We start from the raw sequence: 24,833 nt of genomic DNA on the forward strand, positions 1-24,833 counted from the left end.
ATGCAGTCCACAACAGGTGAAAAGGTATGTATCTTCAGATACTTCAGATAAATGCAAAATAAAAGTGACTGGTGCGCAGATAAAATTCAGGTGACTTCCGTGCTCACCCCCTCGGCTCCCCACTCACCAGAACTTTAAGCCCACACAGGGCAGTCAGGCCTGTAGATCTTAAACAGCAGAAACTGATCCACAAAGGGAAGGTCCAGAAGGAAGCGATTATCCACTCTCTTCTCCTTTCTTGGTGTATAAGGAGGGCTAATGTTGATAGATTGAAGTGTCCTCAGAGAGAAAAAAGGGGGGACCTCATAGTGTAGTGATTCCAGGTCTCAAAAAAGGTAGTATTTTAAAAAAAAACATAAACTTTATTGATAAAAAATCAAAATGACATAACCCCTAGGGGGATATACATAAATAATACAGTCCCAGGTAAAATAAATAGTCAAAATCTTTTGATTAGGGTGATCACAAAAAACCTTTTTGACACTATAAAAAATATTTAAGCCAAAAAAATGTATATAAAAAATAAAAAGCAAAAAAATGAAAAGGAAAAAGGGGATTGAGTTTGCCCACCTTTTCTAAAGTGTCAGCTTGTATGAGCCAAGTTGCTTCTAGATGAAACAAATATAGACAGGGTATAGCTCCTGGATACAATTATCTCTGCCGTAGGGTCACGGTAAAAATAGCTCCCGGCCGCGACAGCCTAAAGAGAACTCATGAGCCGCTGGTCCTATCGGGGGATATCTCCCTCCAGGACGAACCTCAGCTGATAGTCCCGGCGAGGAGCAAAAAAACAATACGCTTGCGAGGAGGATAAGCGTGCGTTCCACCCTGCGTTCCACCTGTGCTCAGTACACTCCGGAAGTGGTGTGCGTGATTACCTCTGACGCGTTTCGTCATAGGACGTCTTCAGCGACGATATCACGCACCCACACACCTACTTCTTAAATATTCAGAGAGAGGCCACCCATAAACTAAGGAGAGTAGGTGATAGGCTGACTCACGCAAAGAGGTCCACCCACACCATACATTACATGAGGCCGGTTTATTAAGCTATTAGAAAGCTGTTTAACAAGGAGAATCCCTACAATCAACAGGAACGGCTCCAGTACAGGGAAGATACATACCTTTTCACCTGTTGTGGACTGCATTCTATAGGACTTTATTTGGAGTATATATGCACTTACCCATGGACTTTATATAAGTTATTATTATTTTTTCTTTTGCTTGGTCCTGTGTTCTTCTTACTTTTTTAATATCTGGTTGTTTGCACAATATTTTGTATTTTTTAGTATATAATTTTTCAGCACACATTTTTGCACATTGCACATTTCTTGCATTCATTGCACATGTTTGTTTTTACTTTGCAATTTTTTGCACATTTTTGCATATTTGCACATTTTTTGGTCCTTATTGGTATTTAATGGCCTTCACCACACACCTTTGTATATCATAGCATTCCCTGCTAAATACACATTTACTTACATATAAGTTTGCACTTTATACATTTAGGTTTACATATCCGGTGTTGAGTGTTATTTGTGTATTTGTGAATTGGGCACGTGGCTATATAAGTTGATAATAGTGGTATACATGCGTCTGATACATTTACCCACCTTTGGGCATTTAATATACTATAGCCTGTAACATTCCCCTATCATATACTGAATTTTACCATACACTATTGGAGCACAGTTATAAGATCTTGTTTAGTCGCTCTGTCTACTCCTTTCTTGCAACTATTTACAGTTTGGTGAGGGGTCTCACCCCCAATTTTCTATTGGTAATTTTCTAGCTGGCGGTGCTGTATGTGGGGTTATATCTTTATGATTTTACACATATTTGTACATATCCCTTCTTAGTTACTATAGGTAGCGCCTGGCCCCTCCTAATTTAATTATTTGACCTCAGTCTGTTTCATGGTTTCTGATATTTACTTCCCTCTTGACCCCTTAATGAATTAGCATGCATGAGAAAATGGGAAAGTGAAATAGAGAGTTGAATTCCATTAATAGAATGGGACAAGGCATTTTCACTAACACATAAATTATCGGTAGCAGTTAAACATCTAGAATGAAATTGTAAAATCATGATGAGGTGGTACTGGAGTCCAGTGGACCTAAATAAAATAAATAAAGACAATACGGAAATTTGTTGGAGATGTCTTAAGGATATAAGAACAATGACACATATCTGGTATGAATGTCATATGGTGAAGGATTTCTGGTGTAGAATATCTGAAATATATCAGTTGGTCTCAGGAATTGAGATACAACCAAGTGTTAATATCTTGATACTATCTATAATACCAGGGTCAATGAAATCTATAAAGACTGATATTCTTCACCATATGATAATAGCTGGCAGGACAATAACAGCCCGAAAATGGCGAAAAAACAAAAAGTCATACAATAGTGTAATGGGTCTGTGAAATTAACGAAATACAACTTATGGAGGAACAGATAAGGAGAGAAGAGAATGTAAGGAATCAAATGCCCAAAATATGGCAACAATGGGAAGAGTTTTGGTTCTCAATAAACAGGATATAGTATTTATGAAAGGGAACATACCTACCACCCCATTGAGATGGGAGTCCTTTTTTTTTGTGGGATGATTGGAATAGGAGACAATTCATGAGATCTTGTGTAGGTGATAGGGGAAAGGTGGAAGGATATAGAAAGGGAAGATGGATCCCAATATAAGGAAATAATGCCCTTTATCAGAGACAAAGGATATTATTTATAGTTAGTAAGATAAAGTAAGATATAGGAATGTATATGTATTTGTATAAATTGTGTATAAAATTTATGAAAAAGAGATTGAATACAAAGATAAAAAGAAGCTAAAGATAAAAAAATGTGTCAGCAGTAATGCCATTGTGTTAAGATTAATGCTATCATGACAAAAAATGTAAATCAGCAAGATAAAACTATGCCATAGCACTGTATATCAGTCTCATGCCCACAATCCAAAAATTCCAAAAAGGTTTCTAGAATGACACAGATGAAAGTTAAGCAGCATACCATTACCTGTTTACTCTAATGCATTTAGGCTACTAATCAAATCATTCACTGTAATCATAAACACTTTATTTATTGCGAGCTGTCCTCCCATACCTGTTTTTTCAGAGGTCAGTGGGAGCAAACCAAAGCTGGAGAAGGGACAGATGGCTATTTATATATATATTATAGGTGTGTGTACAGTAGAAGTGAGTACAGAAATTATCAGGCCACCTGCTAATTGGGCGTGTAGTGCCAAGAAGCTGGCATAACATCTGCAGAGCAGCAAACTGCAATAGACATTCGCTGGGATCAAGAAGAAAGCAAGAGCATGTGGTATTCACAAGTTACATTTAGGGTCAGTTCTCACCGGAACCTAAAGGCCACACACGATACGAAAATCAGATGGAAAAATTTGTATGATGAGCTGTCTGCCAATTTTCAGATCGTTAGTACGGTGCTTTCGACAGCAGATTTAGCTTTTTTGTCACACAAAAGCTGGATGTGCAGACTATAACATTTTTGACCGATGTGAACTCAATGTGCGATTTTCATTTCATTAGTATGGTTTTCGTATGAAAAAAATTGTAAGAGCAAGATTACACATGCTCAGAAATGAAAGAATACATGCAAAACTATTCAACACATTACGTCACTGCTGACGTTGTATTGTTCGTATTGTGAGTAACGTTTTCATTTTTGACATGAGACTAGCATGCCACAAAAAACAGACGTTCGGTCTTCCAAAAATCGAAGAGTATATATGAGGCTTAACATACCTTTAAAAGTGCACTGCACCAGATTGTGTTTGGGGTGTCATTAAACTTGCTGACCAGACTTTTTCTGGAACTTTTTGTTTACAAGTTTAAATTAGTATTTTTTGCTAGAAAATTACTTAGAAACCCCAAACATTACACACACACACACATATATATATATATATATATATATATATATATATTTAGCAGAGGCACTATAGAATAAACTGGGTATCGTTGCCAAACTCAATAAAAAAAATAAAAAAAATTTAATGAATAACCACTTCAGCCCTGGATGATTTTACCCCCTTCCTGACTAGAGCACTTTTTGCAATTCGGCACTGCGTCGCTTTAATTGACAATTGCGCGGTCGTGCGGCATTACACCAAAACAATATTGACGTCCTTTTTTTCCCACAAATAGAGCTTTCTTTTGGTGGTATTTTATCGCCTCTGTGGGGTTATTTTTTGCGCTATAAACAAAACAAAGTGCCAATTTTGAAAAAACGCTATATTTTTTACTTTTGCTATAATAAATATCCCCCAAAAATATATAAAAAACGTTTTTTTCCTCAGTTTTGGCCGATATGTATTCTTCTACATATTTTTGGTTAAAAAAAAAAAACTCGCAATAAGCGTATATTGATTGGTTTGTGCAAAATAGTAGGATAGGGGATAGTTTTATGGAATTTTTCTTTTTAATTTGTTTTTATTAGTAATGACAGTGATCTGCGATTTTTATCAGGTCTACAACATTATGGTGGACAGATCGGACACTTTTGACACTATTTTGGGACCATTGTCATTTATATAGCAATCAGTGCTATAAAAAATGTATTGATTACTGTGTAAATTACACTGGCAGTGACATTTACACAGTAGCATGGGGGCGGTGAAAGGGTTAAGTGTGTCCTAAGGAGTGATTCTAACTGTGAGGGGGGTGGGCTTCAACACACAGGACAGTGATCACTGCTGTCGATGACAGAGAGCAGTGATCTCTGTCCTGTCACTTAGCAGAACGGGGAAATGCTTTGTTTACAAAAGCATCTCCCCGTTCTTCCACTCCATGACACGATGGAGTGGAAGAACTCCATCTGTTTCTGTTATAAAATGTTCTAAATAAGTACGCTTTCTCCTTCACTGTTGGCACTGATGAGGTGGCACCAATGAGGTGGCACTGATGGGCACTGATATGCAGCACTGATCGGCACTCATAGGCTCCACTGATAGGCACGGAAAGGCTGCACTGATGGGCACTTATGGGTGGCACTGATAGGAGGCACTGATGGGCACTGATAGGTGGCACAGATAGTCACTGATGGGTGTCACTGATATGCATCACTGATGACACTGGCAGGCATTGCTGATGGGCACTGATTGAAATCTGTCTGGGCACTGATTGGCATCTGTCTAGGCACCTGTCTGGGCACTGACTGTCATCCCTGGTGGTCCAGTGTGGCGTGTGTGAGTGAGGCACAGTCAGGAGGACAAGGGAAGCACACCTGGGAGGACTGGGAGCTTGCAGTCTGAGATGGGTGCAGAACCATAAGCGTGGACTGGTGGAAGGTGCAGTGGAAATAGGCAGCTGCAGCCAGGAGGGCTGGAAGGGCCTGAAGATGGGTTACTGGGCTCAGTAGCGGCATGTAGGACAGCTAGCACCACAGACTTTCTATTTTGTTATATACAGTACCTGAACAGTGACTATATTTGTTCAAATACAGGCACTGTTCTGCTAAATAGTTTCCAGCTGGCTCCCTGGACAAAGTTGAATGTTCCATCAACCTTTGTTAAACGGAGTAGGGCTTGGGACATCTCAAAGTGTATCGCCAGCTAAACCCACCGTCTGTAACTATTGCCACTTCAATGTAGTGCCAATTAGTAATTTTAGTTGTTCCTCTGAGGAAATTTCCGTTTACTTTCCTCTCACTGACACCAGGGACTTCACTCCATTGAGATATACATTTTCAGTGGACTGGCAATTTAAGAGCTATATGGCGTCTGGCAACTAAGCAGACAATTCAGATAAAGTGGCAGACATGATTCCAAGCAATTAAAAAGCTAATAATTAATTTTGTAACCAACCCAAATTTTCTTCACAGAGCAGAAAGCTTGATTTATCTATTCTAACGAAAAACATTTTTTTTTTTTGTGTTGGCTCTCCATTATTACAGTGAATGAAAAAAGATACCTGGCTGTTCCAGAACTTGGCCAGGGGCCTCAATGCTGATGCTTCCATAAGGCAGCACTTCCCATGTTTTTTGTGAGAGCAAAATTACATGAAATAAGGGCTGAGATTTTTCCAACTAATAAAAACAATCATCTTTACTAGGCAATAGCAAAAGTGAGAGATAATTACCTCAACAGACCTAAGAATCATTGTCCTACAGCAGTGAAAAGTTTGGTATCTCAACTAAACAGCTACTGACTAGGGATGAGCTGAAGACCCCCCATTTGGTTTGCACCAGAACCTGCGAACGTACCGAAGGTTCGCGCAAACTTTAGAACACTGTTAAAGTTTATGGGACTCGAACGTTCAAAATCAAAAGTGCTAATTTTAAAGGCTAATATGCAAGTTATTGTCCTAAAAAGGGCTTGGGGACCCGGGTCTTGCCCCAGGGTACATGTATCAATGCAAAAAAAAGTTTTAAAAACTGCAGTATTTTCAGGAGCAGTGATTTTAATGATGCTTAAAGTGAAAAAAAGTGAAATATTCCTTTAAATATCATACCTGGGGGGTGTCTATAGTATGCCTGTGAAATGACATATGTTTCCTGTGTTTAGAACTGTCCCTGCACAAAATGACATTTCTAAAGGAAATTTAAAACTGCTTGCTGCTTTAATGTAATGTCTGGTCCTGGCAATATGGATGAGAATCATTGAGAAAAATGGCATGGGTACCCCCTCCCCCCCTCCAGCCCTTTACCAGCACCTTTGGGTTTTGTATGGATATTAAGGGGAACTCCGCACCCAAATAAAAAAAAAGGAAAGGCGTGGGGCCCCCAAGCCCTATATGCTCTAAACAGCAGTATACAGGCGGTGCAAACAAGGCAGGGACTGTAGGTTTGTTGTTAAGTAGAATCTGTTTGTAATTTTGAACTAGTACATTTTTAAAGTGTAGCTCTAGCCAAAAGCTAGCTTTTTGGAAAACATAGGGAAGGGTTATCACCCCTGTAACATTTATTTTGCGGTCTGTGCATCTCTTCAGAAGATTTCACCTCACTTTCTGTCCCAATGACAAATGCTTTTTGAAAATTTGGGATTTTTAGTAAAACAAGGATTGGTGATAAAGCATCAGTGGAGAGGAGACACATTTTGACCATATTAACTCTTACAGGAGAAAATTTCCCTTCCTAGAGGTAGATTTCATCTCACTTCCTGTTTTCTCCTTCCATTTGCAAGTAGGAGTCGTTTGTAAGTTGGATGTTTGAAAGTAGGGGCCTGCCCTATATACTCTGCAGAAATCTGGGCCTTAGGTGTTGGTGTTGTCACAACACCGTAAGCCCTCACAGTTACTCTTGGTGGGCACTGGAACACCCTGCTGTAAACTATTATATCAAGAATTGTAATTACATGCCATTGTTGAACTGCGGCAGAAAAATTGGGCCTTTGGTGGTGGTGGTGCTGGTGCCACAACACTGTAAGTCCTCACAGTTATTCTTGGTGGATGCTGGAATGGGCCCTGCTGTGAAATATTAGATCAAGAATGGTAATTACGTGCACCTGATGAACGGGCAGAAAAATTGGGCCTTTGGTGGTGGTGTTGTTTCCACAACACTGTAAGCCCTCACAGTTACTCTTGGTGGGCGGCTGGGCGCAGGAATGGGTCCTGCTGTGAAATATTAGATCAAGAATTGTACTTGCATGTCCCTGTTGAACAGGGGCAGAAAAATTGGGCCTTAGGCACTGGTGCTACAACATTGCAATGCCTCACAGATACTCTAGTTGGAGCGCAGGAATGAGCCCTGCTGCAAAGTATTGCATCAAAAATTGTAATTACATGGCCCTGTTAAGCAGGGGCAGAAAAATTGGGCCTTAGGCACTGGTGCTGGTGCCACAACACTGCAACCCCTCATAGATACTATAGTTGGAGCGCAGGAATGAGCCCTGCTGCAAAGTATGGCATCAAAAATTGTAATTACACGCCCCTGTTAAACAGGGGCAATAAAATTGGGTGCCGGTGCCACAACATTCCAACCCCTCACAGATACTGCAGTTGAGCGCAGCAACAAACCCTCCTGATAAATATTGCATCAAAAATTGTAATTACTGTCAGGGCTGGCTTAGCCCTTCCTCCTCTGGGCTGGTCGGTCAGCTGTCGGCTAATTGCCAGCTCTCTTCTCTTTCCACAGTTACCAGCTGTTCCCGATGATGCTCATCTGACCAGCCTATTTAAAGCCTTCCAGCTTACTCTTTCCTTTGCCTTCGCATTGGTTACATCACAGGAACCATCTCCTGCTGTTTGTTTCAAGACTGGCTTGCTGACATCCCTCCTGGCTTCTATCCTGCTTGCAGCTGATCTCCTTGGATCCCTGACATCTGGACTGGCAGATTACCCAATCTGGTTTATGAACTTTGGACTGGTTGACTGGACTCTGGCTATGCTTGACTACGCCTTTTTTCTATTTACCTTTTTATTTTTATTAATAAACAAGTTTGATTTGATTGTACTTCTGTCTCTGTCTGTTTCATGGTTCCTGACAGTACGCGAAGGCCATGAATTCAGAAGATACAGTCAATCCACTTGTTGGTAATATTTTTTCCAGATTGGATGAGCAAGATCACTGCATGGATCAGTTTGCCTTGGCATTACAAACGCTCCTGAATCGCACGGCTCACCTGGAATCCCCCACGGTGGCTGCTCCGGTATAACCTGAGTCGCAGGTCGCCCCTGCTGCTGCGCCAGTCTCTGTGCAGGCACCCGCCTCGAGTATTACCTCTATAAGAGGTATGTCTGGTTCTGCTCCGCTTCCCCAGCGATTTGGGCGCGATCCAGTTCAATGCAGAGGGTTTCTCAATCAGGTTGAGATATACTTCGAAATGCTGCCCCAGGCATTTCCCACGGACAGAAGCAAAGTAGGTTTCGTGATATCTTTGCTTTCTGAGAGAGCCTTGGCCTGTGGCTAACCCTCTATGGGAGACGCAAAAACCTGTTATCTTGAGTTACCCTCAGTTTGTGGCCTCCTTTAAAAGGGTTTTTGACGTTCCCGCACGCTCCGCTTCTGCTGCCAAGTGCCTCAACTGTTGCCGACTACGCCATTGAATTCCGTATTCTGGCAGCAGAGGTTGCTTGGAACAATGAGGCCCTCGTGGCTGCTTTTACTCATTGTCTCTCGGATTCCATCAAGGATGAGATAGCAGCCCAAGATATACCCACTGAGTTGGAGAGCTTGATCTCGTTTGCCCTCCTCATTGACTCCAGACTCAGAGAAAGACTTTCTCTTAAGGAGCGCTTGCGGAAGCCTCCTGTACGTTTTCCTCCAAGCTTTGTAGTCCCACCCATGCCTCCCTCACCTGCCATGCTTCCTGGTACCAAGTTGGTCAGTGAAGATGAACGAATGCACCTGGGCTTCATGCATCTCTCTGTGGATGAGAGAGCCTTTAGGAGGAGGGAGAGATTGTGCCTTTATTGTGGCAAGGCAGGTCACTTTCTGAAGTCTTGTCCTACCCGTCCAGGGAACGCCCAAACCTTGAGGTCCTGTCATGGACAGACCTTAGGTGGCGTTGTTTTGTCCCCAGTTATCCAGAAGGATGAGCCCCTGGTTTTGGTCACCCTTTCATCCATCGAGATACAGGCGCTAATCGACTCTGGGGCTGCAGGCATGTTCATTGATGCTGCTTTTGTTTTGCAGAACTCGATTCTGCTGCAGCTGTGTGACACTCCACTTGCCATTGAGGCTCTTGACGGGAGACCTTTACAGCCTGTCCATGTGACTCATGAGACGGTTCCATTGTTCATGGCCGTAGGGGCTCTTCACCACGAGATAATCCAATTACAAGTTATTTCCTCACCCAGATATCCTTGGTTACAGAGGCACAACCCCTCTTTTGATTGGCTCCATGCTGAGGTTCTCTCCTGGTCACCACAATGCAGTGAGACATGCTTCCTGAAGGTATCCAAGGTCCTGTGCACCGCTTCACTCCCCTCCCTGCCGGAGGAGTATCGTGATTATGTCTTTGATAAAGGTCAAGCCGGTAGTTTGCCTCCACACCGGCCTTATGATTGCGCAATTGACCTTCAACCTGGTGCCATACCTCCTTGTGGCCGGGTTTACCGTTTGTCGGTCTTGGAGGATAAGGCCATGGAGGAGTATGTTGCTGACGTACTTTCTCGAGGTTTCATCCGCAAGTCCTCGTCTCCTGCTGGTGCTGGTTTCTTCTTTGTGAAAAAGAAGAGCGGTGAACTGAGACCTTGTATAGGTTATAGGGGTCTCAATCGTGTCTCGATTAAGAATGCCTACCCGATTCCATTGATTACAGAATTATTTGACCGCCTCAAGGGAGCAACGGTTTTCACAAAGCTTGACCTGAGAGGGGAATACAATCTTGTGCGCATTAAGGAGGGCGATGAGTGGAAAACTGCGTTTAATACCAGAACAGGCCATTATGAATACCTGATAATGCCTTTTGGCCTTTGTAACGCCCCGGCAGTTTTCAAGGAATTTATTAACGATGTCCTCCATGATTTGTTGCAATTGTGTGTGGTGGTTTATCTTGATGATATTCTCATATTTTCCAAGTCCCTGGAGAGCCACCACATAGATGTCTGTCGTGTACTTCAGAAACTAAGGGAGAACAATCTCTTTTGTAAACTGGAGAAGTCATTTCCACTGCTGGTTTTTCGATGGACTCAGAGAAACTGTCGGCAGTCCTACAGTGGCTTCGACCTGTGGGTTTACGTCCTCTGCAACGTTTCCTGGGCTTTTCCAACTACTATCTGAAGTTTATTCGTAACTTCTCGTCTCTGGTCAAGCCTCTGACTGATATGACCAGAAAGGACGGTAACCCACAGAGTTGGTCTCCTGAGTCCATTAAGGACTTTGAGACTCTCAAGGCTGCCTTTGTTTCTGCTCCTGTGTTGGCACATCCTGATCCTACGTTGCCTTTTATCCTAGAAGTTGATGCTTCTGAGACTGGAGTTGGCGCTCTTCTGTCTCAACGTCCTAACTCTGAGAGCGCTATGCATCCGTGTGGTTACTTTTCCAAGAAATTGTCACCTGCTGAATGCAATTATGAGATTGGTGACAGAGAGCTGTTGGCGATCATTTTAGCCCTGAAAGAATGGAGACATCTCCTTGAAAGTACCACTGTGCCTGTTCTTATTCTTACTGACCATAAGAATCTTACATTCTTGTCTGAGGCTAAGCAACTCTCTCCCAGAAGGGCGCGATGGGCTCTTTTCTTGTCGAGCTTTAATTACATTGTCTCATTCTTACCCGGTACTAAGAATGTAAGGGCTGATGCCTTGTCATGACAATTTTCCTCCACTTCCAAGTCGGAGTCGGTTCCGGTTCCTATGATTCCTCCTGATCGTATCTTGGCTACGGTTCGCACCAGTCTTACTACTCCTTTGGGTGACAAAAATTCTTGCTGCTCAGGTCCATGCTCCTCCTGATAAACCTTGTGACCGCTGCTTTGTCCCAGAGAGTCTCCGTATTGCAGTGCTCCAGACTTACCATTCTCCCAAGGCAGCTGGCCATCCTGGGAAGAAACAACTCATTTAGGCCATCTCCCAACAATTCTGGTGGCCTAGTCTACGGGCTGATGTTACTGTCTTCGTAGCTGCCTGTCCCATGTGTGCTCAGAGTAAGACTCCACGACACCTTCCAGTGGGCCTCCTACAACTCATACCCAATGGAGAGAGGCCCTGGACTCACCTGTCTATGGATTTCATTGTGGAATTGCCCAACTCCCAAGGCAACACTGTTATCCTTATGGTAGTTGACCGGTTCTCAAAGATGTGTCATTGTATTCCACTTAAGAAGTTGCCCACCTCTAAGGAACTGGCTTCCATTTTTGCTCGGGAGATCTTTCGCTTACATGGGCTACCCAAGGTGATTGTCTCGGATAGGGGCAGTCAGTTTGTCTCCCGGTTCTGGGGAGCCTTTTGTGCACAGTCGGGAATCCAGCTTGCGTTCTCTTCTGTGTATCACCCACAGTCTAATGGGGCTGCAGAACGAGCCAATTAGTCCTTGGAGCAATTCCTACGTTGCTATATTTCTGACCATCATAACAACTGGTCTGACTTATTACCTTGGGCAGAGTTTGCTCACAACAGTGCCTTGAATTCTGCCTCCCGATTGTCTCCATTTATGGCGAATTATGGTTTCCAACCTTCCATGTTGCCTGACTCGTTTGTTCCACAGAGTATTCCTGTGTTAGCCCTTGTACACACGGTCGGAGAATGTGTCCTATCGGACCGTTTTGTCGGATATTCTGACTGTGTGTGGTCTGCATCAGACTGTTTGTCGGAAAAGTTGGAAAAGTAAGATATTGCAACGGACCAACTTTTCCAACTTTTCCGACAAAATGCTCCGATCGGACATACGCCAATCATGTTTAGCCTACTCTGACGGACAAAGTGCCACGCATGCAGAGATCAAATTCCTAGACCAAAGCTATTAGCTACTAGCCTGAACATAGTCTTGTTGTAACGAAATAACGTCATCACGTTATGTACAATCGGATTTTCCGACAACTTATTCCGACCGTGTGTATGCAACATCACTTCCGGACCTCTTCCGGAATTAATCAGTTGGAATTACTCAGACGTATTTTGTTGTCGGAATCTCCGACTGTGTGTACAAGGGCTAAGAGGAGCATCTCTGTGGTCTTCGTTCCACTTGGGTACAAGTCCAGGAGGCTTTGCGTCATGCTAATGATAGGTACAGACTCCACGCTGACCGCAGACGCCTGTCTGCGCCTTCCTACCAGGTTGGGGACAGGGTCTGGCTGTCATCTCGCAACCTCCGGCTTCGTGTTCCCTCACTGAAGTTTGCACCTCGGTTTATTGGGCCTTTCTGTATCCTTCGCAGGATTAACCCAGTAGCTTACGTGTTGGACCTTCCTCCTAGTATGCACATCTCAAATGTGTTTCATGTCTCCTTATTGAAACCGTTGGTCTGTAACCGATTTACCACCTCTGTGCCATGTCCTCACCCTATTCAGGTTGAGAACCATGGGGAGTATGAGGTGCAATCCATTGTTGACTCCCGTAGGTTCCGTGAGCGCATACAGTACCTGGTGCATTGGAAGGTGTATGGTCCGGAGGAATGCTCCTGGATTTCCACCGCTCCTTCTCCACCGCTCCTTCTGTGACTGACCGAGGCCTCAGCAACACGTTGTCCAGGACCAAGTATGTGTAACCTCCCAGGCTCTGGAAACGCGTTGCACAACCCTTTCTGTAAGGCCCCCCGAAGATGTTTCATCCTCTGATCCCTCTGTTCTGCCTCAAGTGCCCTGTCCATTATTCCAGGCAGAGTGTGCTCCAACAGGTGAACAAGAGGTACAGTGTCACTGATGCATGCGCTGTCACTGCTCACGGGACAGTACATGCATCCCTGATCATAGACCACTGGCGTGGGGAAAAAACCAAGCTCCTCTGACCCTGTTCTGGTGCCATAGTTGCGCAGGTACTTATTGATGGCCCTTTGCAGCATGGCCAATGTTGAGTTCCACCTGGTGGGCATGTCACAGATTAGGCAATTCTTGGCCAGGTTAAATTCTTTTTGGAGGTCAGCCAGTCGAGCACTGGCATTATATGACATTGCATTATATGACTGGTTGAAATGCATACAGACTTTCTCGGCCTGCCTCAGGATATCCTGTAAGCCCGGGTACCTGCCCAAGAACCGCTGCACCACCACGTGCTAAACAGGGAACATGGGTGAAGTGTCCCTGTCGGAGGGCGGAAAGGAGGTTGGTGCCATTGTCGCAAACCACCATTCCTGGCTTAAGCTGGCATGGCGTCAACCACATCTCAGCCTGCCTCTGCAGAGCTGACAGAATCTCTGCCCCAGTGTGGCTTCTGTCCCCCAAGCACACCAGCTCAATTACCGCATGGCATCTTTTTTCCTGCGTACTTGCGTAGCACAGGAAGAGGCCATGGAGAAAGAAGAAGAGAAGGGGGTGGAGGAGAGACACTAACTGTAAATACTGCAGCTGTCTGCCTGCGGTAATAATAGGATCAGAAGAACACCAGCAATTATTTTGAAGGTAGCTTTAGGTGCACACTGTGCAGAGGACACAACACACTTAGAGCTTCCGTTTGGTTGTTTTGATGCCTGGGGAACCAATTGAGAGACTTCCACTCATTGCCTTCTCGGTGACAGTCAGAACGTCACTCTTCTCTCTGTCATTTACTAAAAACTGAGAAATAAGTTTTAGGTGGACTGGCCCTTAATCTGTTGCTGCCACAAGTGTAAGACTTATGTTAGAGGTAGAAGGATCTGTAAGTAGACTGCTGGCCGCCAAAACAGCTGGGATTTTTGCCTACATTCCTTCAGCAAGCTGTTGACTTTTTACTAGTATTGAGTTAGGTGGCTGTAAATGCTAACAATCACATCTACAGCTTGCAGAAGCACCCCCTACCACTGCCACCACCACCACCGCCATCACCACCTCCTGACCTCCCCAATTGCCATGTATCTCGAAGCTCCACTGACCCATGTGGGCACCCAAGACAGCCATGGTGGGTGTCAGCTGGGAAAGTGGACGACGTTCAGCATTTCGCTAATCATCCCTGCAGTGAATAAAGTTGGAAGCAATGTCACTTCTGGTTCCAGCGCTGTCATTGCCTGCCTGCCATAGCATGGGAAGAAGCTTATGAAGCTAATTATGACATTGTGGCATTCATTTACTAAAACTGGGGAGTGCAAAATCTGGTGCAGCTCTGCAAAGAAAACAATCAGCTAGTAAGTTAGAAGCTGATTGGTTTCTATGCACAGCTGCACCAGATTTTGCGCTCTCCAGTTTTAGTTAGGCTTGGTTCACATGAATGCGAATTGGACCAGATTTCAATAGAGCCGGTTCACATATGTGCGGGGCGGCCGCGGTGCAGTTTTAAAAATGGTCCTGTGTGCGATTTTGGATTCTGTCCAGGTGTCATTTCAGGTGGAAATTTGCACCTGAATCGCATCTGAACCAGTGAACAGAACCGTACCAGACACCATCACTGAAAGCATGGCCGCATATATGTGAAAAGAGCCTAAATCAACCCCTAAGGGTCTACTAGACCTCTAATCTTTCCTTAAACTTCTCACCACTGTGCCATCATATAATGGGCCGACTTGTCAGCCCCAAGTTAAGTTAAAAAAGTAAATGTAAAACTTTAACCACCTCCCGCCCGCTGTATTGTGAAATGAAGGGCGCAAAGTGTCTCTCTAGTTTTGGGACAATGTTATATGATGTCGTCCCACTGGGACACGGCGCATTACCGATCTTGGTAAAGAGCCGATTATGAGGCTCTTTACCCATGTGATCAGCTAAGTCCAATCACAGCTGATCACATGTAAACAAGGAAATGGTGGTTAACGACATTTCTCTCCTCACACTGACAGCGTGTGAGAAGAGGAGAGGAGAGGCTTGATCAGTAGCGTTTCCCCACAGGGGAGATCTGCACAGATAATCAGGGCACTGATCATCATCAGTGCCCTGATTATCAGTGCAGCCACAACAGTGCACAGCAGTGATGCCAGTCAGTGCCCAGTAGTGATGCCAATCAGTGTCCAGCAGTTATGCCTTTCAGTGCCCATCAGTGCCACCAATCAATGCCCATCAGTGTTGCCTATCAGTGCCCATACACCTATCATTGCCCATAAGTGCCACCTATCAGTGTCCATCAGTGCATTAACTTTAGCATATCTCTTATTGAAAATATGGGCTTGACAAATAGCTGCGCTAATGAAGTCTAAAAAATATATATAATATTTGGGGGCTTTTACCAATCTTTAGACCTACAGTATATCACAAAAGTGAGTACACCCTCACATTTTTGTAAATATTTTATGATATCTTTTCATATCTTTTCATGTGACAACAATGAAGAAATTACGCTTTTGCTACAAAGCAGTGAGTGTACAGCTTGTATAAAATATAATAAGCCCAGTTGGGACATTTTTAGTTAGGGGTGTACTCACTTTTGTTGCCAGCGGTTTAGACATCAATGGCTGTGTGTTGAGTTATTTTGAGGGGACAGCAAAATGTACACTGTTATACAAGCTGTACACTCACTGCTTTACATTGTAGCAAAGTGTAATTTCTTCAGTGTTGTCACATGAAAATATTTAATAAAATATTTCCAAAAATGAGAGGGGTGTACTTACTTTTGTGAGATAGACCAGGAAAAAGCAAAGAACAGAAATCGCACAATTTTGTGTTTACCAATTATCTTGTAACATGATAAGAATGTGTCTTCGTGCTCTGTTATGTCACCGTATTTGATTAGGCAACTTAATAATTCATTAATACATGTTTTCATTTACTTTAATTACAGTGTGTAAAAATATGAGGTGTGTCTATTAAATAACGAGAGTGATTAAATGCATTTAATGCTTGTCCCTTTCAATATATTCCCCATTTGCACAAATACATTGCTGCAGCCTTGTTATCCACTGGTCGATGGCATGGGAAAAATACATTTCTGTCAAAACAGCCTCCGTTTTCTACTTTACAGCATCAACTGACTCAAACATGTCCCTTGAACCACCTCAATACTTACACCCTCTTCCTGCCCAGACCAATTTTCAGCTTTCAGCGCTCTCACACTTTGAATGATAATTACTCAGTCATGCAACACTGTACCCATATGAAATTTGCGTCCTTTTTTTCACACAAATAGAGCTTTCTTTTGGTGGCATTTAATCACTAGCAGAGCTTTTATTTTTTGTGCTATAAATAAAAAAAGACCGAAAATTTGGTGAAAAAAATGCCCTTTTCTTTGTTTCTGTCATTGCGAATTAGTAATTTTTCTTCATAAATTTTGGCCAAAATTTATACTGCTACATAGCTTTGGTAAAAATAACCCAAATTAGTGTATATTATTTGGTCTTTGAGAGTCTACAAACTATGGTGCCAATTACTGAAAATTTATCACATCTGACCAGGCCTTCAGTACATCAGGTGTATCTCATTTCTTGAGACACTAATTAGTCAGGCTACATGGATACCTTAAATAAATAATAATCGATGAGCATCCTAATGAGACACAATGTATAGGGATGGGAACAATTGTAGACCTGCACCCACACACGCTCAGGTTGAACTGGTGTTTTTATTCAACCTTACTATGTACAGTGATTGCTGCTAACTTCCAAGTCCCATGCCCAGCAGCTGCCCTACTGCTTACTGAACACAGGAGGTCACTGGCTCTGTGTGGGTACCATTCAGAGAGCACAGAACCAAGAACTAGCTAGTGGAGATCACTATATATATATATATATATATATATATATATATATATATATATATATATAGTTATAGGCTTGTTACAGTTATTACAGTGTTATATATCTACACAAAACAGTAGAACTGTGTAATGGAAGATACTGAAGGGGCAGAGCACAGAATGGTGATTAATGCGCCATACACACGATCGCACATTCGGACAACAAAATCCATGGGATTTTTTCCGACGGATGTTGGCCCAAACTTGTCTTGCATACACGTGGTCGCACAAATTTGTCGGAATCTCCGAACGTCAAGAATGCGGTGACGTACAACACGTACAATGGCACTAGAAAGAGGAAGTTCAATACCAATTGCGCCACCCTTTGGGCTCCTTCGGCTAATTTCGTGTTAGTAGAAGTTTGGTGACAGACGATTCATGCTTTTCAGCCACTTGCTTTTATGATTGTTACTGCTCTTCAGTTTGTGCTCATATTTGGGTTCATATTTCTATTACCTATTTGATTTTCAGTGCGTTCTTGTACTCTCATATATTTTCAGCTCTGGCCTTTGTTTTTCCAGTGCTTTCAGTTAGTTCGTTCTGACCAGCCAACCGTTGTGAAGCCACGAGGACCCTCACCCCAGACCAGAGGGTTTATATCCATAGAGTTTATATACATTGTCACTATAAAAACACCAACTTACTACAAAAATTACTATCAAGCATTGAAAGAAGCTACACATTGTTGAGTAGAAAACATTTTACTCAAAGCACATTCACATGTGCGTTAGAAAAAGGGTTTGGAACAAATCATCATCTTTGGTGTATATTTTTTTTGTTTCACAATGTAAATAGCCTTTTTTTGGTTAAACAGGCATGTTTCAAAGCATAACATACACAACTCAGGAACTTACAAAGTTCATCTTTGACAAAGTGAAGGCAATATCAGACATGAGTATGTCCAAACTGTGTTGCTCTTGCCTTCATCAGATGATGTCACCCCTGTAAAAGCCAAATTTTGAAGATGCACACAAATTGGGATTCAAACTGGGGATTTCCCTCCTGATCCCATGCCTAATGTCAACATGTGCTAACTCCCATCATGGGGGATCAATGGACATGTTTTGGGGGATGAAACCCCTTCCTCTCACCTAACTGAGTTGGGAGGAAGGGGTTGCACCCACAAAATGCGTACATTGATATCCCGTGATGGCAGATAGCACATGTTGACACACTGTGTCCATCTTCAAAATTTGGCTTTAAAAATACTTTAAAAGTAATTTTTTTCAAAAATACACAAGAAAACTGTACAATTTTTGTGCATTTGAGATTCTGCCTAAAACATCAATGATGTTCTTCATTTTTTTTTTGAACATCATTGATGTTTTCCTTTATATTTTCTAAATCACGATTGCACCCCTATTCCCCCCCCCCCATGAGGATCTGGGCACTTTCACTCGTGAAATTAGATTCTTCTTCCACAGCATCCACATCACTTAAAAGAAAAAAACACATCATGTATTAGAAATATGCAGGAACAGATATCTTATCTGAAACTGTGGTCTCAGACACTCACCTGTTGAGGTGACAATTTTGCCCACTTCCTAAACCTCTCCCTCCTCATTCTCTGCTTGTGCATTGGGGATTTCCCCTTCTTTAGGAGGTGGGGGGTCCCTGGTGTTCTCAGATGTCACGCGTCTTTTCTCCCCTATGTGAATAAAAAATAGGTATACTTAGCACACAGATATTGGAGGGCAGAAATAGGAATATGAAACATTGCTTGAAAGTTTCATACAATTGTCTGTTTTGGCAGAGTTCCAAGCTGAAGAACATTTTATTTCCTTTCTAAAGCTGGAATACTTACCTTTTTTGTTAAAGTATCACACATAGAGACACCCCTATAGTATCCACTGGAGCACCTGTGTGGAACACCCCAAAAAGTTTGATTCTGGTGTCCCACACTAGTGCTCCTGTGTCCAGATGTGTAAACAGCTGCTGAGTGTCCTCTCCTTACACTGAATCAAGTTTGCATTTCATTCTAGTTACAAACCCATCTAGACAACAAACTTATTTTAATACAAATAGCCATGAACAACTGTAGTTAACCTTTACCTGCCTAAAACATCTTATAAGTGGGCGAACTAACAATGATTTCTACGACTGATTACTGTGCCCATGAACATGAAAGTTGCTATTTTAAAATCATATACAATAGTAAAGAAAAGCACATGGAGCAGCACGAACGTTAAGAAGAAGAATAGGAACACACGACAAAATACTAACTTTTTTGAAGCACACTCTTTATTCTTCTGTACTGATCGTGCTCCCTCAATTTGAGGTCTGACCATTGTTTCCTCAGTTGATCCTTGGATCGTCGTACCCCAAAATTCCTATGCAGACTCTTCACAACTTTAGGTATGATCTTGGCCTTTCTCACATTTGTGTTTGCGTTTGGTCCATACTTCCCATCATAGTCAGCCCTCTTGAAGATGTCCACCATCTCCACCATCTCTATAAAGGTCTTAATTGAGGCCTTCAATCTCCTCTGGGATCAGGAAGGTTCAGGGCTCCGGCCTTTTGTCCTTGCGCCTGTTGTCTCTCCGCCATGTGCTCTCCCATTGCGCCGAAAGACAAGGGGCGGGGAATAGACTAGAAAGAACATCAGGGGCGGGTGGAGTTTCACACATGCGCAGTGTATATAAAGTGGAACACGCGTGCATTGTACGTACGATCTGTAAGTGGAGGATGAATTAACGGAAGCGACGATCATTATAACGAAGGTACAATTTTAAGTTTCGTGCATCAGTGGCCTATACTGCTTATAGACTGAGGCTATATTGGGTCAAGATTAGAAGAGTTTCACCTTATATTAGGGTTTGTCTTGTGTTGCATCTTGCAGAGAAAATTGATCTATTCAATGATGAGGACTTTATACCCATATTCATTAATTTGTACAGAGAGCTGTCCTGCCTGTGGCAGGTAAACCACCCCTTTTATAACAATAAACCAAAGAGGAAGGCAGCGCTGGATCAATTGGTGGAATTTGTGAAGCTGGTGATCCTCACGGCAGACATCCCCTATTTGAAGGCCCTAATTGGTGGTATGAGGAGCACTTATAATAGGGAGCACAAGAAGGTCCAGGATTTCCTGAGATCAGGAGCAGCAGATGACATTTATGTATCCAGGCTGTGGTACTATGACAGACTGCATTTTCTGCCAGGCCAGATTGAACCCAAGCCAGCACTCTCCAATCTTACTGTAAAGGCTTCCTTCCCCCCCAGCTGAGGCTTCTGTCTACCAACCTGGGCCTTCCAGGCCACAACATGTGAAGCAGCCCAGCTTGAGTCAGGTATAGCATTCTTCAAAATATTTCTGTTTGTCAAATGAATGATGTTAAATATATGTGATTTGTTTTACATATCAATAGACAGTAGTGACCACAAATGATTGGGACAAGAATGAAGAATGCTGGGGTCAGAATGATAGTCTTTTATATTTATTAACATTCAATTTGCAACAGTCATGAGCTGAAAATTGTGTGTGATTGAGTTTTCATACACAGGAAAGCCTCAGCCAGGAGGAGGCCGTGGAAAGTGGCAGCCAGGAGGTGGCGGGGGTAAGTGGCAGCCAGGAGGTGGAGAGGCCCAGTAGCCTGCCTGAATTGCAGGTCCCTCCCCTCGGCCTTCCACAAAAGAGTCCCAGGAAGAGGAGTAACCTGAAGGAGGCAGCAATTTGCCTATTTCTGAAGGCTACTGCAGCCCTCAGAACCCCCCCCCCCCCCAGTGTTCAAGAGGACTATGCCTACATGACAGCCGGCAAAATGCTGGAAATGAAGAAGGGCCAACGCCTCTTCTGCGAGGAAGTGATCTTGCAAGCCCTAAATAAGGGGTTGAGGGGCAAACTCACAAGCCAAAGCCAAGTTTGTGAGTTCAACCATGGTCCTCCTCTTCCTCCTACACCTCCTGCCTGGAAGGAAGTGTGTAAGTAAGACCAGAGAGTGATAGCCTGAGTTCAGTCTGGTACGGCAAAAGATGCAGGCTGTTGTATGACCACAGCTTGGGGACAGATAAGTCATCTACTGCTGTTCCTGATCTTTTGTAGTCCTGGACCAGATTGTGCTCACTATTGTATGGACTCCTCAGGCCACCAATTTTGACTGTAAAATAATTGATGTGTGCACTGGGGTACAAAGGCTTCGCCAATTTCAGCAGTTTCTCCAGCGTTGCTTTTCTCTTTATTTTGTTATGACCCAGAATAAATGGCTATTTCTTTTTTTACAAATACTTGCCTATGTTTTTTACTTCAAAAAGGTCAGTTTGTTTGTGAGTAGGCAGGTACATTTCAAAAATACAAGGTCAAATTAACAAGGGACACCAACACAAACCAACCTCCTTGAGGTTAAAAAATTCAAGATAATAATGGTGTTGTGGTAGCTGAACACACAAAATGTGAAATAATATTATGGAGAGCACTAGAAAAATAAAATAATGCAGATCTTGATAAAAAAACGAATAAAAAAAAAACATTATGGAGATCTGACGAAAAAAAAATGAATATTATTCATGAGATCACAAGAAATAAAAAAGAAATCAGTTTGTGAGAATATGAGCAGCAAAACATCTTCATTCTTCTAGCATTATAAAGAAGAAGAGAAAAGATTTCAAAATTTGCAGCGTGACGAATGTGCTATCTTCATTACGAACGCTAGTTTTACCAGACCGAGCGCTTTCATCTTGTAATTTATGATCAGAATTTACGTGAACGGATTTTGTTGTCGGAAAATTTGAGAACCAGATCTCAAATTTTGAGCGCTGGAAATTCCGATGGAAACTGTCCGATGGAGCCTACACACGGTCGGATTTTCCCACAACAAGCTCTGATCACACATTTGCTGTCGGAAAGTCCGACCGTGTGTATGCGGCATAACAGTCACCACTATCTGCTCAGAGTGAACTCGAGAACTGAGCAATCAGTAGTCATGTGATCGCTCAGGTCTCTGAATTAGAGCCAGTGGTGCAGCCATAGAAGTATGTATGTTAATTATTTTGTTTCCCACGCTTTTCCTTTAAAACTTCATAAACCTGCTTATTGAGGTTAATTTGCATAAACTATTTCTGGGAAAGTACCACGATTATCCTTTACAATAAATTGCAGTGGCAAAGGGCCAGCTATGTTAAATGTAATTGCTAGATATGATAATGATAATGTATTATCTTTGAACTCATTGATTCTGCAGTGTATGGAACGTGGAAGCTTGCACACATATACGGAATATATACATAATGGGTAGATTGGTGGTTAACAGTGCCCAAAACTGATATTCAGCCTAAGGCTGCCACCTCTTCATAAGAAAAAAAAATACAAATAGAATAATAGCCTCTATGCTATTTATTAATATTAATAATATGCTCTGTGATTAGTTGGATGGTCGGATGACAACAGTAAATCTCTCTCTGTGTATGTTACTGTACCTCCTTTAAAAGTCCCCAAAATTCCCCCCTTTTATAATATAGAGTTAAGAGAGTTTTGCATGTAAACAAACAAGCCAAATTGAGTGGCAGACATGATTCTGAGGGATTAGAAAGCATTTACTGTTTAGTATATAACCAAACAAAACTTCCTTTTTCGAAGCAGAAGGCTTTATTTATCTAATACATTAAATATTTACAATTATTAAAGTAAAATTAATTCAATTTGATTAAAGTATTAAATTAAAATTAATTTAATTCATTTAAATGAATGTACATAATTAAAATTATTACATTAAAACGAATGAAAAGTATTCATCTAACACATTAAATAATTTGTTATTACTTACATTAATTAATCTGTTATTATTACAACTGTCTTATCTCTCTATAATTTGGATGTACATTAAATGATAGATTATAATTATAATACCCGGTTGCCATAGCAATAAGCTTTTTTCACAAAGCTAGCATAATTGGATATGGCTCATTTACACCATATGTAGTCGAAACACAATTTTAACCGCTTCCACACTGCCCACTGTACATATACTGCAGCACGAAACAACGTACCTGTATTTTGTTTCCTCTTCCTGGGTCTGGGGCGCCCGTGCCACTGGAGACCCACTCCTGCTGTGGTTGGACACAGCGGGAGCCAGTCAGTGGGTCCGGCAGGTGCGATGGCTGCCGGCCACCTGCCATCATTCATAGGAGAGGCAGAACGGTGGTCTGTCTATGTAAACAAGGCAGACCATCGTTCTGTCACAGAGAAAGACAGAGATCTGTGATTCCTGCTAATCAGGAACACAGATGTCCCTCTTCCTCCAGTCAGTCCCTCCCCCACACAGTTAGAAAGCAAAAAATAAAAACCACAGACGTGATTAACTACCACCTAAAGAAAGCTCTTGTTGTGGGGGAGAAAAAAAGAGAAATACAATTTATTTTGATACAGTGTTGCAGGACCGTTAAAGTAAGTAACGCAGTGCTGTATCGCAAAAAATGGCCTGGTTATTAAGGGAATAAAACCTTCGGGGGCTGAAGTGGTTAATGCAGTACCAGCACATATGCAAGAACAATGAATGTATTTCAATGAGCCCAGTTTACATAATTGTGGTGCTTTCATGTACATTTGTAAATCTACCACAAATGCATTAAAAATGCACATAAAAGTGCACGTGGAACAGCACTCTGAACACAGAGATTGTGCTGTAAATGAGTGCTTAAAATGTTACTAAAGTCCGATTGTTTTTTAAATTAAAATAATAAACATGTTATACTCACCTGCTCTGTGCAGTGGTATTGCACAGAGTGGCCCTGATCCCCAGGGGCGATCTTGGCTCCTTCTCTTTTTTGTATGTCCCTATAGCAAGCCGAAAAGATGTAGCTGGATAGCCGCACTCCAAATTATTCAACTTTATTTCAAAAATTTAATTAAAATCATAGCATCTAGGCTTGTATACAGACTAACTGCACAGCCGCTGACATGTTTCACACCGAACATGGTGCTTAATCATAGCTATGACTAAGCACCATGTTCGCTGTGCAGTTAGTCTGTATACATGTCTAGATGCTATGATTTTAATTAGATTTTTGAAATAAAGTTGAATAATTTGAAGTGCGGCTATCCAGCTACATCTTTTCTACTTCAGTTCATGTTGCTAACAGAGCCGGAACCCTGTGGGATTGTGGAGACAGCTGTTTTGAGAGAAGTCATTACCTTGGAGAGGTAATTCTTTGTATCCCTTTAGCAAATTTTGGGGACACACGGTGTGTGCTCGCTCCTGATGGAGCCGTGCTCCATAGATTTACACAGCTGGACTTAGGCCCGCTCCCTAGGAGATAATAGATGCAGTCATGCACAGCGCTGATCTTTCCCCCCCTCTCTTCCTCGTCACACAGGGAAGAGGGGGCACAGGGCAACTGAAAATGTTTTTTCAGGTAAAGGTTTTTAGGTTTAGTATCACTTTATGTGGGTCAACTGCAGGTCAAAAGGAGGTCAACTGCAGGTCAAAAGGAGGTCAACTGCAGGTTAAATGGACCTTTCCAATGAATTCTGGTAATGCCATTGACACAAGCCCAACACTGACCAATACAGACCCTGGGCTGGTGCAAGGATTTTTGACACCCTAGGGAAAACCTCATTTTGCCCCTGATTCCACTCACTTTGCCCTGCCCATGTACAGTGGTGTGAAAAAGTGTTTGCCCCCTTCCTCATTTCCTGTTCTTTTGCA

At 42.5% G+C, this 24,833-nt stretch overlaps 1 long non-coding RNA gene across 2 annotated transcripts in view; it reads right to left on the reverse strand.

The window, feature by feature from the left end:
- The window catches only part of LOC143929951 (uncharacterized), a 158,252-nt gene that overhangs the window by 110,562 nt on the left and 22,857 nt on the right, over positions 1 to 24,833 (reverse strand). Inside the window, exons 2-3 of one of the 2 annotated variants that reach the window (XR_013262668.1) lie at positions 18,711 to 18,842; positions 17,880 to 18,629 (exon numbers count right to left, since the gene is read on the reverse strand). This is a non-coding gene — a long non-coding RNA (uncharacterized LOC143929951). Of the gene's footprint in view, positions 1 to 17,879; positions 18,630 to 18,710; positions 18,843 to 24,833 lie in introns of those variants that run through there. The other variant, XR_013262667.1, reaches the window with a different exon arrangement.

The sequence above is a fragment of the Lithobates pipiens genome, unplaced genomic scaffold, assembly GCF_037356315.1.
Source record: "Lithobates pipiens isolate NorthernLeopardFrog02 unplaced genomic scaffold, aLitPip1_a1.2 Scaffold_25, whole genome shotgun sequence".
Lineage (NCBI taxonomy): Eukaryota > Metazoa > Chordata > Amphibia > Anura > Ranidae > Lithobates > Lithobates pipiens.